Source organism: Narcine bancroftii, chromosome 12 (genome assembly GCF_036971445.1).
Source record: "Narcine bancroftii isolate sNarBan1 chromosome 12, sNarBan1.hap1, whole genome shotgun sequence".
Classification (NCBI taxonomy): Eukaryota; Metazoa; Chordata; class Chondrichthyes; order Torpediniformes; family Narcinidae; genus Narcine; species Narcine bancroftii.
The window spans coordinates 5,439,910-5,455,957 of NC_091480.1; the positions used below are offsets into that span (position 1 = coordinate 5,439,910).

Genomic DNA, 16,048 nt, shown 5'->3' on the forward strand with positions numbered 1-16,048 from the left:
AGTTAAACATCCAAACTATTCTTTACTGGATCTGAGACTATTATTGGGCAGTTAAACATCCAAACTATTATTTACTGGATCTGAGACTATTATTGGGCAGTTAAACATCCAAACTATTATTTACTGGATCTGAGACTATTATTGGGCAGTTAAACATCCAAACTATTCTTTACTGGACCTGAGACTATTATTGGGCAGTTAAACATCCAAACTATTATTTACTGGACCTGAGACTATTATTGGGCAGTTAAACATCCAAACTATTATTTACTGGACCTGAGACTATTATTGGGCAGTTAAACATCCAAACTATTATTTACTGGACCTGAGACTATTATTGGGCAGTTAAACATCCAAACTATTATTTACTGGACCTGAGACTATTATTGGGCAGTTAAACATCCAAACTATTCTTTACTGGATCTGAGACTATTATTGGGCAGTTAAACATCCAAACTATTCTTTACTGGATCTGAGACTATTATTGGGCAGTTAAACATCCAAACTATTCTTTACTGGATCTGAGACTATTATTGGGCAGTTAAACATCCAAACTATTCTTTACTGGATCTGAGACTATTATTGGGCAGTTAAACATCCAAACTATTATTTACTGGATCTGAGACTATTATTGGGCAGTTAAACATCCACACTATTATTTACTGGACCTGAGACTATTATTGGGCAGTTAAACATCCAAACTATTCTTTACTGGATCTGAGACTATTATTGGGCAGTTAAACATCCAAACTATTATTTACTGGATCTGAGACTATTATTGGGCAGTTAAACATCCAAACTATTCTTTACTGGATCTGAGACTATTATTGGGCAGTTAAACATCCACACTATTATTTACTGGACCTGAGACTATTATTGGGCAGTTAAACATCCAAACTATTATTTACTGGATCTGAGACTATTATTGGGCAGTTAAACATCCAAACTATTATTTACTGGACCTGAGACTATTATTGGGCAGTTAAACATCCGAACTATTATTTACTGGATCTGAGACTATTATTGGGCAGTTAAACATCCAAACTATTATTTACTGGACCTGAGACTATTATTGGGCAGTTAAACATCCACACTATTATTTACTGGATCTGAGACTATTATTGGGCAGTTAAACATCCACACTATTATTTACTGGATCTGAGACTATTATTGGGCAGTTAAACATCCAAACTATTATTTACTGGATCTGAGACTATTATTGGGCAGTTAAACATCCAAACTATTATTTACTGGATCTGAGACTATTATTGGGCAGTTAAACATCCAAACTATTATTTACTGGATCTGAGACTATTATTGGGCAGTTAAACATCCAAACTATTATTTACTGGATCTGAGACTATTATTGGGCAGTTAAACATCCAAACTATTCTTTACTGGATCTGAGACTATTATTGGGCAGTTAAACATCCAAACTATTATTTACTGGATCTGAGACTATTATTGGGCAGTTAAACATCCAAACTATTATTTACTGGACCTGAGACTATTATTGGGCAGTTAAACATCCAAACTATTATTTACTGGATCTGAGACTATTATTGGGCAGTTAAACATCCGTGATATTATTTACTGGATCTGAGACTATTATTGGGCAGTTAAACATCCGTGATATTATTTACTGGATCTGAGACTATTATTGGGCAGTTAAACATCCAAACTATTATTTACTGGATCTGAGACTATTATTGGGCAGTTAAACATCCAAACTATTATTTACTGGATCTGAGACTATTATTGGGCAGTTAAACATCCAAACTATTATTTACTGGATCTGAGACTATTATTGGGCAGTTAAACATCCAAACTATTATTTACTGGACCTGAGACTATTATTGGGCAGTTAAACATCCAAACTATTATTTACTGGATCTGAGACTATTATTGGGCAGTTAAACATCCACACTATTATTTACTGGATCTGAGACTATTATTGGGCAGTTAAACATCCAAACTATTATTTACTGGATCTGAGACTATTATTGGGCAGTTAAACATCCAAACTATTATTTACTGGATCTGAGACTATTATTGGGCAGTTAAACATCCACACTATTATTTACTGGATCTGAGACTATTATTGGGCAGTTAAACATCCAAACTATTATTTACTGGATCTGAGACTATTATTGGGCAGTTAAACATCCAAACTATTATTTACTGGACCTGAGACTATTATTGGGCAGTTAAACATCCAAACTATTATTTACTGGATCTGAGACTATTATTGGGCAGTTAAACATCCAAACTATTATTTACTGGACCTGAGACTATTATTGGGCAGTTAAACATCCAAACTATTATTTACTGGATCTGAGACTATTATTGGGCAGTTAAACATCCACACTATTATTTACTGGATCTGAGACTATTATTGGGCAGTTAAACATCCACACTATTATTTACTGGATCTGAGACTATTATTGGGCAGTTAAACATCCAAACTATTATTTACTGGATCTGAGACTATTATTGGGCAGTTAAACATCCAAACTATTATTTACTGGATCTGAGACTATTATTGGGCAGTTAAACATCCAAACTATTATTTACTGGATCTGAGACTATTATTGGGCAGTTAAACATCCACACTATTATTTACTGGATCTGAGACTATTATTGGGCAGTTAAACATCCACACTATTATTTACTGGATCTGAGACTATTATTGGGCAGTTAAACATCCAAACTATTATTTACTGGATCTGAGACTATTATTGGGCAGTTAAACATCCACACTATTATTTACTGGATCTGAGACTATTATTGGGCAGTTAAACATCCACACTATTCTTTACTGGATCTGAGACTATTATTGGGCAGTTAAACATCCAAACTATTATTTACTGGATCTGAGACTATTATTGGGCAGTTAAACATCCAAACTATTATTTACTGGATCTGAGACTATTATTGGGCAGTTAAACATCCAAACTACTATTTACTGGATCTGAGACTATTATTGGGCAGTTAAACATCCAAACTATTATTTTCTGGATCTGAGACTATTATTGGGCAGTTAAACATCCAAACTATTATTTACTGGACCTGAGACTATTATTGGGCAGTTAAACATCCACACTATTATTTACTGGATCTGAGACTATTATTGGGCAGTTAAACATCCAAACTATTATTTACTGGATCTGAGACTATTATTGGGCAGTTAAACATCCAAACTATTATTTACTGGATCTGAGACTATTATTGGGCAGTTAAACATCCAAACTATTATTTACTGGACCTGAGACTATTATTGGGCAGTTAAACATCCAAACTATTATTTACTGGATCTGAGACTATTATTGGGCAGTTAAACATCCAAACTATTATTTACTGGATCTGAGACTATTATTGGGCAGTTAAACATCCAAACTATTATTTACTGGATCTGAGACTATTATTGGGCAGTTAAACATCCAAACTATTATTTACTGGACCTGAGACTATTATTGGGCAGTTAAACATCCAAACTATTATTTACTGGATCTGAGACTATTATTGGGCAGTTAAACATCCAAACTATTATTTACTGGATCTGAGACTATTATTGGGCAGTTAAACATCCACACTATTATTTACTGGATCTGAGACTATTATTGGGCAGTTAAACATCCAAACTATTATTTACTGGATCTGAGACTATTATTGGGCAGTTAAACATCCAAACTACTATTTACTGGATCTGAGACTATTATTGGGCAGTTAAACATCCAAACTATTATTTTCTGGATCTGAGACTATTATTGGGCAGTTAAACATCCAAACTATTATTTACTGGACCTGAGACTATTATTGGGCAGTTAAACATCCACACTATTATTTACTGGATCTGAGACTATTATTGGGCAGTTAAACATCCAAACTATTATTTACTGGATCTGAGACTATTATTGGGCAGTTAAACATCCAAACTATTATTTACTGGACCTGAGACTATTATTGGGCAGTTAAACATCCAAACTATTATTTACTGGATCTGAGACTATTATTGGGCAGTTAAACATCCAAACTATTATTTACTGGACCTGAGACTATTATTGGGCAGTTAAACATCCAAACTATTATTTACTGGATCTGAGACTATTATTGGGCAGTTAAACATCCACACTATTATTTACTGGATCTGAGACTATTATTGGGCAGTTAAACATCCAAACTATTATTTACTGGATCTGAGACTATTATTGGGCAGTTAAACATCCAAACTATTATTTACTGGATCTGAGACTATTATTGGGCAGTTAAACATCCAAACTATTATTTACTGGATCTGAGACTATTATTGGGCAGTTAAACATCCAAACTATTATTTACTGGATCTGAGACTATTATTGGGCAGTTAAACATCCAAACTATTATTTACTGGATCTGAGACTATTATTGGGCAGTTAAACATCCAAACTATTCTTTACTGGATCTGAGACTATTATTGGGCAGTTAAACATCCAAACTATTATTTACTGGATCTGAGACTATTATTGGGCAGTTAAACATCCAAACTATTATTTACTGGATCTGAGACTATTATTGGGCAGTTAAACATCCAAACTATTATTTACTGGATCTGAGACTATTATTGGGCAGTTAAACATCCCAACTATTATTTACTGGACCTGAGACTATTATTGGGCAGTTAAACATCCAAACTATTATTTACTGGATCTGAGACTATTATTGGGCAGTTAAACATCCAAACTATTATTTACTGGACCTGAGACTATTATTGGGCAGTTAAACATCCAAACTATTATTTACTGGATCTGAGACTATTATTGGGCAGTTAAACATCCAAACTATTATTTACTGGACCTGAGACTATTATTGGGCAGTTAAACATCCAAACTATTATTTACTGGATCTGAGACTATTATTGGGCAGTTAAACATCCAAACTATTATTTACTGGATCTGAGACTATTATTGGGCAGTTAAACATCCAAACTATTATTTACTGGATCTGAGACTATTATTGGGCAGTTAAACATCCAAACTATTATTTACTGGATCTGAGACTATTATTGGGCAGTTAAACATCCAAACTATTATTTACTGGATCTGAGACTATTATTGGGCAGTTAAACATCCAAACTATTATTTACTGGATCTGAGACTATTATTGGGCAGTTAAACATCCAAACGATTATTTTCTGGATCTGAGACTATTATTGGGCAGTTAAACATCCAAACGATTATTTTCTGGATCTGAGACTATTATTGGGCAGTTAAACATCCAAACGATTATTTTCTGGATCTGAGACTATTATTGGGCAGTTAAACTTCCAAACGATTATTTTCTGGATCTGAGACTATTATTGGGCAGTTAAACATCCAAACTATTATTTTCTGGATCTGAGACTATTATTGGGCAGTTAAACATCCAAACGATTATTTTCTGGATCTGAGACTATTATTGGGCAGTTAAACTTACATGATATTATTTACTGGATCTGAGACTATTATTGGACAGTTAAACATCCGAAATAATATTTACTGGATCTGAGACTATTATTGGACAGTTAAACATCCGCGATATTATTTTCTGGAACTGAGACTATTATTGGGCAGTTAAACATCCAAACTATTATTTACTGGATCTGAGACTATTATTGGGCAGTTAAACATCCAAACTATTATTTACTGGATCTGAGACTATTATTGGGCAGTTAAACATCCAAACTATTATTTACTGGATCTGAGACTATTATTGGGCAGTTAAACATCCACACTATTATTTACTGGATCTGAGACTATTATTGGGCAGTTAAACATCCAAACTATTATTTTCTGGATCTGAGACTATTATTGGGCAGTTAAACATCCACACTATTATTTACTGGATCTGAGACTATTTCTTTGGCTTGGCTACGTGGACGAAGATTTATGGAGGGGGTAAATGTCCACGTCAGCTGCAGGCTCTTTGTGGCTGACAAGTCCGATGCGGGACAGGCAGACACGGTTGCAGCGGTTGCAGGGGAAAATTGGTTGGTTGGGGTTGGGTGTTGGGTTTTTCCTCCTTTGCCTTTTGTCAGTGAGGTGGATCTGAGACTATTATTGGGCAGTTAAACATCCGCGATATTATTTACTGGATCTAAGACTATCATTGGGCAGTTAAACATCTGCGATATTATATTCTGGATCAGAGACTATTATTGGACAGTTGAACATCCACACTATTATTTACTGGATCTGAGACTATTATTGGGTAGGTAAACATTCGCGATATTATTTACTGGAACTGAGACTACTATTGGGCAGTTTAACATCCGCGATATTATTTACTGTATCTGAGACTACTATTGGGCAGTTAAACATCCGAGATAATATTTACTGGATCTGAGACTATTATTGGGTAGGTAAACATTCGCGATATTATTTACTGGAACTGAGACTACTATTGGGCAGTTTAACATCCGCGATATTATTTACTGTATCTGAGACTACTATTGGGCAGTTAAACATCCGAGATAATATTTACTGGATCTGAGACTATTATTGGACAGTTAAACATCCGAAATAATATTTACTGGATCTGAGACTATTATTGGGCAGTTAAACATCCGCGATGTTATTTTCTGCATCTGAGACTATTATTTGACAGTTAAACATCCGCGATATTATTTTCTGGATCTGAGACTATTATTGGACAGTTAAACATTCGCGATATTATTTACTGGATCTGAGACAATTATTGGGTAGTTAAACATCCGCAATATTATTTACTGGATCTGATTAAATTTGAATTCCCTTTTGGGGTAGACTTGGAATTGATTCCGTGAAGAGGGTGTCAGTGACTTTACTAGGAGCAACTCTTCCTTCTACACTTTCTAAGATTTGATGACAAACCTTCACCCAATACTTAGTCATACATTTGGTATCAAAATTCTTTTGACTTGAAAATTTTTTTTTTATCCTGCACAATTTCACTTTATTTTTTTTTCAACCATTTATAATTGATCAAACCTTTTCTTTTGGAAAGTTAAAGGAATCGTTTCTTTTTCATATTAGTTTGAAGATGGTAGTTTAATGTCTTTTGAACAATTATCCAATAAATGTAATTATACTTGTCACATTTTTTTTAGATACTCCCAAATTAGAAATTTTCTGAATACAGGTTGTCCTCAACTTCCAATCGATGCGTGTTACATCCACCCACGCATACAGCCAAATTTTTTTTTAAATCTTTTATATTAAAACGACTGTACAAGTTTATATTATGCATTAAAAGTACTGTATATATATATATATATACAGTACATGGTTCCCCACTCCTGGTGGCAGCCCAAGGTCTCCATTCCCCATGGCAACCTGGTTCCCCCCACCCCGGCAGCCCGAGGTCCCGTTCCACGACTTACGACCAACCCCGAATTACAACCGATCCTTTGGTCCCCATTATGGTTGTAAGTTTGGGACCATCTGTACTTTACTGCCTAACTTTCCAATATCGTACCAACCAGATTTGGTTGATACTTTTTTTCATTTGAACCCTTCTTATAAGGTTTAATAGGTAACAAGTTATTGAGATTGTAATCAAATTCTAATGACAAAATTAAAAGGGCATGGGAAGAAAACTTCAGTTACACCTTCCAGAGGGATCATGGGAGAAGATTTTTGGTTAATAGCTCTTCAATATGTGCTCGTCACTTTAAAGTGGTCCATCGAGCTCAGGTGTCAAAAGACAAATTGGCCGTAATTTTTCTAATGTTAGTCCTAATTGTGATTGCTGTAAATCAGAAGTAGTTTCACTAATTCTTATGTTTTGGTCATGCTATTTACTGGAGAGGTATTGTGTAGATATTTTTCAGACTTTGTCAGCTCTACTGGATATCAGTTTGTAACCCAACCCATTGACTGCTTTTTTTTAGAATTATAGAATTGGGACAGGTTACACATCGGGTTGTAGCCTTTTCTACATTGTTGGCTAGAAGAGCTACCTCATTTAAATGGAAAGGTTCAAATCCACCTACTTTGACTCAATGGTTCTTTCAAATTAAGTCATGTTGAAGTTTGGAGAAAGTTACAAATTGTACATTTGATATTCTATTCAATTTGAAGAGACTTGGCGACCTTTTATAAATTATTTCCACATGACTTAGTTCGTAGAATTATTTACCCTCCTGGATGATAGTTTATTTCTTTTCTATTTGTTGGTGAAGACCAGACGTTTAATTTTTATTAATAAATTCTCAGGATAGGCTACCCAGTTTTGTTTAAAAGATTAGGTGGGGTTTTACATAATAGTTACTTTTTTGAAGATTTCAATTTGAGATGAGAACATATTAGTTAATTGTGCTGTAAAACAATATGTTACATCATATGTCAGATTGTGATATTTTTCCCTTGACAATGTATCCTATTCTCCTCATGTATTGTTTACTTATAATATGATTAACAAAAAAAATCTTGGATTGGGAATTTGAATTCCCAGGAACATAGAAAACTGCACGAAGTGGCAGGTCTATCACAGGCTCCAACCTCCCAGTCATCAAATGCATCCATGTGAAGGGCTGCCTCAGGACCCCCACCCAACGGTCACAACCTCTCCTCTCTGCTCCCTTCAGGCAGAAGATCCAGACGCCCGAACCCCAGCCCCTCTCGGTTCAAGAACAGCTTCTTTCCATCAGCCGTCAGGCTCTTCAATCTGCCTTGTTGCACTGATCAGAGATGGCTCTGACATCACAAAAGATCTATCTGTCTGCAATATTGCAAAGTCTCTTCAAGTTACTTTTTTTACAGTGATTACTGAATATTTTTTTTTGTATTGTCCCTTTTTAATTCAATTAAGTATACAATTTTTAATTTGGTTTTAGTTTATTTTTCCTCAAAGAACCTGTTAAAGTGCCAGCAACCTGGGTTCTAACCTGACGCTCTCTGTGTGGAGTTTGTACGTTCTCCCCATGACCTGTGTGAATTTTACCTGGTGCTCTGGTTCCCTCCCACTGTTTAAACGAGCGAAATTGGCTTCTTCTGTGCTGTAAATAAAAAAATAAGATGTAAAAATTTAATTTAAGGTGCATATTCTTATCAAACATTTCTCATGTTAATGACCATACACTCATTAACTGTAACTCCTGTACTCAGTGCCTCGGCTGATGAAGGCAGGTGCTCAACATTGGCTTCACTATTCTCCCTAGTCCTTGTGTTCTTAGAAATGAGGCAGGAAATGTTGGAAATAGAGGTCAGACAGAAAGAAAAACTGCGTTTACATTTCAGTTCAAAGACCTTTGGTTGGAAGTGGGAAAGTGAGCAAACCTGGAGCTTTGACAAAGGTTGTTAAATCTGAGACATTGTTAAAACACAGAAAGGAAGGGCTTGTGAGGTCCTCCCACACTTTTGTGTTTTTCAGGATCTTTCCTTCTCCCATCATCTCCTCGAGACAGACATCCAACGACGGCAGATGCTGGAATCTCAAACAAGCAGCAAACTGTTTGGGGAAGTAGGTAGTTCAGGGAGCATCCAAGGAGAGAAATGGTCAGTTAATGTTTGAGGATATCACCACTTTGCACTTTAATCTCTCTGAAGGGTCCAGCCCTGAAACGTTGACTGACCCTTTCTATCCATGGACAAAACGATAAGACACAAGGAGCTGAAATAGGCCTTTCAGCCCATCGAGTCTGCCCTACCATTTAAGCAAGAGCTGATCCATTTCCCCACTCAGCTCAAGTGCCCGGCCTTCGCCCCATAACCCTTGATACCCTGACTAATCAAGAACTTACCAATCGCTTGCTCAAATGCACCCAATAACAAGGCCTCCACAATTTTGCAACAAACTCCACAGATTCACCACCCTCCGGCTGAAGAAATTCCTCTACATTTCTGCTCTAAGCGGATGCCCTTCAATCCTGAAGTTGTGCCCTCTTGTCCTGGGCACCGTGGGAAACACCCTTTCTACATCTACTTTGGCCAGGCCTTTCAACATTTGAAATGTTTCAATGAGATCTCCCCCCTCATTCTCCTAAATTCCAATGAGCACAGGCCAAGAGCTGTCAAATGCTTTCATTGCCTGACTGGCAGGTCCCTCCAGCTTCTCATTGGTTATGTCAGACGCCCACTGGTTTCTGTTATTGAAGGTAGATGTTGACAATCTGTTCCCTTCATGGATGCTGCCTGATCTGCTGAGTCCCTCCAGGTTTCCAGCATCTCTTGTGGTTACGACCATGGCTCCTCACATTCTGCTAGGAGCCAGTGAGGATGGGATGATGGCAGCTGTATGATTTCATGTCTCGGAGTCAATATGGTTTTTAAATTTTGACCAGTGAGGACGGTTTCACTCGTATGTTGTCAAGAAGGGAGGGCTCTCTGCAGAGATGTCACCTTACAACAGTAGCCCTCTCCTTCACAGGGACTATTTCAAGCATGCAGTTATCCCTGATCCTGTGATGTTATCTGCTATGAATCACAACCATTTCCTTCATGAGTTCCTTTGGTGATTGAAAGAAGGGAAAGGCCAGAGAACCTTTTGGAATCTAGCTGTGCCTGGCTCGGTGCACTGCAGGTCACCACAGAGGAGGCGGAGGTTGAATTTGATTCTGTGCTGTTGGGCTGGTGTGTGAGGTCCCCGTGGGAGACTCTGAACCCAGTGAACGAATTCTGTGATAGGGAGAGGCGGGGGTGGGTGTCTGATGATCTCCTCTCCTGCGGGGAGGGAGAGTTTGGCAGCTAGCTTCGTTACTCACACAATTTGCTACATCATAGGCTCCGATTCTCTTCCCTGAGATGTCCCTGGACGCAGGCAGGCTTGAAGTTCCTCACAGCTGGTTTCTTTTATAGCCGACATTAAATTTTCTCAGCCACGAAACACGCAAAAAAAAATCAATTTTCTCTAATGAATTACAAAGACAGAGAATTTTCTGAATCCTTTTTGAATTTTACTGGGCTTTAAAAAAAAACTGTCAAAGACTAAAGCCTAACTCCCTTACGCATCACTCAGTGACCCATCTCCCCCAGTCACCTGTGTTACACACATTACCTCTGCTCTTGCCAACCCAGCTGTCTACAATATTCCACATTAACCCTTCTCCTTCAGTGCCGAGTCACTGACTGATGTTAAACCAGCTCCTTCACACCGTCCCTGGATGGCATGGGTGGTGTAGTGGTTAATGCAACGCTGTTACAGCACCAGCGATCAGGACCGGGGTTCAAATCCTGCCCTGTCTGTAAGCAGTTTGTACATTCTCCCTGTGTCTGCATGTATTTTCCCCGGAGGCTCCGGTTTCCTCCCACCATTCGAAACGTACCTGTAGGTTAATTGGGCATAAATCAGGTGGCATGGACTCATGGGCCGAAATGGCCTGTATGTCTACATTTAAAATTCAATAATCACTATCTTTGTGGGAGTTAGAATTAGTAAACCCCACAACCCTCCCCCATGTCTAACATTAATGTGGCCCTCAACACGAGCGGAACTCACTGTTCTCTGCAAGTTGGTACCTGCTGTGGAAGATATGGGTGGGATTACAACCTGTCTCATTCTCAGAGGGTCTAAATCTGTACAGAGCGTGTGCTGGGTGGCGTGGGTCCTTGATCATTGCTGCTGCTCTCAGATGGCAGCATTCCCTGTAGATGTTCTCAATGGTGGGGAGGGTTTTGCCTGTGAGTATTTAAAAGGGTATTAAGGAGTTGTGGGAACGTGGTCATCAAGTCTTCTGCTAATGTGGTTTGCTCTAAGATCTGGTGCTCTAACCACTTTGCCTGAGGAAAAGGTTTGTAAGGTGCTTCATATATAAGAAAAATCCTGTGTAGAGACAGTCAGTGGTTTTCTTGTCAACAATCCTGTTCACCTGAGCTCTGCACATAAACATATTTTACCTGTTACCCTTGAGCAGATGAACGTGTGGCACAATTTAAACATGGCATTCTTGGTGGGGAACCCTAAATGGACAACCTCCAGAAACTGCATAAGGTAGGCTGGGCCCACAGGAGTTCTTGGGAGTTGGGCTGGGGATCTGAATGAGGCTGGGGGCAGGGAGGGGCTGAGCTGCCTGTGAATCGACACTCAGCTGGCAGAATGGGGCCTGGAACTGGCAATAGTGGGTCCTGGGAGTGGAAACAAAAGGGGGGCTTGAAAGTGGCTGGATTATTGGGGGAGCCAGTGAGTTTCCCTGTAACCCTTCCCCCTCCCAAATGCTGCCATTTGTAAGTAGCTGAAACTACTCCAGTGACATCCATGTGAATCTACCACTGTGCTAGATCTCCCCTCCTCCAGAGAATTGCTTCGCTGGCCCACCCCCCCTTCCCTAAACACTCTTTAACGTCTTCTCTCAGCTCCCTCCCATCCTCCCACTCCCACCTCCCTTCCCCCACACCCTCCATCCCTCCCCTCCTACCTTCCACCCACGCTGCTTTCATTTGTCACTTTTGTCTCTGAAGCACCTGGCTCTACTTTTATGCTCCCCTTATATCATGGTCGTCGTGGGTGCTGACAGTGTGGGCAGAGGGATAAACTGCCAGGACAATGGGAACAGCTCCCTGGTCCTGCCCTACCAGGGGTGATAATCTATCAAGGCAGCGTAGCTCCTCCTGTTTCCCTGATTGACTGTGTTCGTGTGGTGAGAATAGAGAACTTTCAGTGCTGTTTTTTTGCCACCAGCCACTGTGTCAAAGTCTCTGCATTTATTTAAATAAACATCTGATGAAGTAAGAGAGTGCGGATATCAGTGAGGCCCCTGCTGCCTGTCTCGGTGCCTCATTCTTGGCTCATGCCCACACTAAATGCAGACAGGATTCTTCCTGATGTGGGGTTACACACTCCACCAGTGTCAGAACCTCACCAAGACACCCTTGTCTGGAGACTGAAAGCAGCCAGACCATTGCTGCAGAGCTGGGTTGCCACAGGCGGGGTATGAGGTTTCACAGAAAGTTTACTTCAGTCAGGGTCACGGGTTAGACTTTAGTTGAATAGCCTGCTGCTGATTAATGGACGTATGGACTTGCAGGAGATGAGAGCTGATGCACGCATGTACAGGGTGGGAGGGATGGGTGTGGGCAGCATCACCCGCCTTCTCAGGCAGCAGCATTCCACTGCTCAGATGGAGCTCAGGGGTGGAATTCTGCCCACTCGCCTACTCCCAAGCAACACACAGGCTCCCTCAGAAGGGACTTGGGTGGGGTTCCTCAGACAGAGGCGCTGAACACACTCTGAATATTTCCTTTACTTAACCCAGTGTGTGCAGAATTTATTTAAAAGTACAAACTTACAGCTTCATGAAGCATCATCTCAGGATGTTTCACAGCCAGGTCCAGCCAATGTGCAGGCACAGTTATAATGTAGGGGCCAATGTGTACACAGCAAGGTCCGACAAACCAGTGTGAGAATAATTACAGATACCTGTTTTTATATCGTTGGTCAAGGGATGTAAATCAGACAGGATTCAGGAATGGGTGGGAGTTGTGCAGTAGAGGATGGGGGATCTTCCCTTTCACCATAGCGAGGAGAGCAATCACATGGCCCTCAACTCTGTTGGACCATCCAAATAATTCATGAGAGTCTCTGGGCCAAGAATCCCTTTTATTTCATCACTGTTTACCAATCTTGGTTGGAATTTGCTCTCTCCCAGGAGGTACCAAAAAAAATCCAAAAATGTACAGCTGACTGAGTAGACATTTAAAAACCCAACGCTGGAGAAACTGAGCAGGTCAAGCAGTGTCCTTTATATTAGGAAAGGTAAAAATATAGAATCAACGTTTCGTGCTCGAGCCCCTCATCAAGGTGGGAGCAAAATGTCGCCTGGATTCTGGCCTGGTGCCCTCATTTCAGCTAATCCTTGCGCAGTTGAAGCAGGAACTCCCACCTTTGTGATCTAACCCTTTGCACATTCCCTTTGCCCTCTACTTGGTGTCATCGACACTCACACCCTCCCCATTGATTCTGCTCCACTCACTTAGTTCTCCCAGCCCATTTGTTTTCAGCTCCAGATTCCAGCAGCTGCTGGATCTGCCTGGGTACACTCATCTTTCAAAAGAGGTTTGTTCTCTGTCTGCCACCTTCTTGCCCCCTTGCTCAACCTGTTGACATCCCACTATCGACTCTCCTATCGAACTGTGTATCAGCACTCACCTTTTATCAGGATGGATTGTAAAATACCCTGTGAATCTGTGTGGTTCTCCAGCTGGCCACAGAGCTATAGGTCATGGGATCAAGCTCTAACTCTCAAATTCCAGAAGGCCAGCATCCAGAGGGACAGATGCACCATTGGAGATTCTGTCCATTGGAGAGGGCATGAGACTGAAGTCACATTCTCCTTTAGTGGATGCAAATAATAGTTTTATCAATGAAATCTGAAGAGCTCTCGTCACCATCTTCAATAACTAACTCCTGATGCATACACACACAGAGACACATACGCAGGCACACACACACAGACGTACAGATGGATACAGACATACACAGATACATGCACACACAGACGCATACCCACACACTCATACAGACTCACACATACACACATTCATAGACGCAGGCACATGCATACATACATATATATATATATATATATATATATAGACAAACACACAGACGTGTGCATGCAGACCTGCACAAACGTATAACGCAACTTGGTTTTACAAAGTTCCCTGCCTGGTATGCAGACAGCAACAGGTGCTCAGAAAGGTGACATGCTTACACCTTCTAGCCACCGAACTGTGAGAACAGGAGAGCAGGAGCAAGAGAACAAGGAGGAAAACAAACAACCTGCATTCAAGTAACACCTCAGGTTTTCCAAAGAGATTTTCAAAATCATCAGTATTGAGGTTCACTAATTGTTAAGAAGGAAGTTCCCAATCTAGTCCCAGCAAAAAGTGTGTTGTGTGTCACTGTTGTGTCTGTAAATTCTTCCATGTTGCTATTGGCAAAGGCAAATAAAAGTCCAAGTTACCATCAAAAGAGCCTTTGTAGGAGCCTGTAATTTCAACTTGCGGCAGCGTCTGGTCCAACAATGTTTCACAAATCACCCCACTTAATACACTCAGATCTCAACTGTACAGCAACCACTGTAAACGTTAGCAAGTCTAAGCCAGTATTCTCCATTCCTCTCTAATCATCGTATCCTTCTGTTCCTCTAACTTCTCTATCAATTCTTCACACTTCCCACATTGGATTCCCCTCGGGAGTAATGAGCAAACCCTAACCACTCAGTGAGTTGAGGATTTCCAGAATTCCATCTTGGATTTATTGAGAACTATTTTACGTTCCAAATATAATATGAATGGTCTTGCCTGCAAATGGTACCTTTGTCTCCACTTCAATCTTCCCAACGAACATGGAGTGTGCCTGCTCTTACAAGAAACAAAAAAGCACATGCTTTGATGCAGCAACTTCCCATGTTTATCAAAGACAACTTAATGCACGTTGGATCCTGAGCTCCCAGAGGGAATCCCATGTACAGGGATCTTTCCCACACCATCACCTGACCAGGGTGGATACGAAAGGACAGAACGATGCCCAGAGCACATTCTCTGGTATCAGACTGTAACACAGCCCAGAGAGAAACAGCGTTGCACTAATTGCTATGATAACCCTGCCACAATTGTACATTATAGAGCAAAAATAAAGATACATCACCAAAGTTTCGGGCTTGAGCCCCTTATCAAGGTACGAACAGAATGTAGTGAGGCTCAAGTCCGAATGGTAACATTCCCTCAGTTCTCCTGAAAGGGCAATGTTTTCCCTGTACCTTAGCCAATACTTATAACTACTTAAGTCCCTTCCAACACATCACACAAATCTGTTCTATTGGTTGTTTTCTTGTAGCGATCTTACTCTGTGCATAATAGACCTCTTGAAGTGAGAGTTATTTAATCCGCGAACAACTCGACTCATTTTAGCCATGATGTTAAAATCAAAGCAGTTAGAAAACTTCCACTCACTTGTCTGTGTGTCCAACCATGGATGTTTATTATTCCAACTCTACATACTATTGATTTATTATCTTTGTGCCATCCCAAGTATACAAATTATTGTCTGTATCATGGAAGCTGCAATAAGAAAGATTTTCACTGCATCTCAGAATTCATTGTGATGAACATGTCAC

The 16,048-nt window shown here is 39.9% G+C and overlaps 1 protein-coding gene and 1 long non-coding RNA gene across 7 annotated transcripts in view; one reads left to right on the forward strand and one right to left on the reverse strand.

Annotated features, from left to right (window-relative positions):
• The window catches only part of LOC138746840 (uncharacterized), a 35,439-nt gene extending 23,385 nt beyond the window's left edge, over window positions 1-12,054 (reverse strand). The window contains exons 1-2 of the long non-coding RNA XR_011347149.1: window positions 10,697-12,054; window positions 8,938-8,992 (exon numbers count right to left, since the gene is read on the reverse strand). This is a non-coding gene — a long non-coding RNA (uncharacterized lncRNA). The remainder of the gene's footprint in view (window positions 1-8,937; window positions 8,993-10,696) is intronic.
• Window positions 1-16,048, forward strand: part of LOC138746838 (zinc finger protein GLIS2-like) — a 274,859-nt gene that overhangs the window by 244,708 nt on the left and 14,103 nt on the right. Inside the window, exon 2 of one of the 6 annotated variants that reach the window (XM_069905372.1) lies at window positions 11,846-11,922. The exons of the other annotated variants lie outside the window; for them this stretch is intronic. The gene's annotated coding sequence lies outside the window, so the exon portion shown is untranslated. The remainder of the gene's footprint in view (window positions 1-11,845; window positions 11,923-16,048) is intronic. 6 annotated transcript variants of the gene reach the window in all.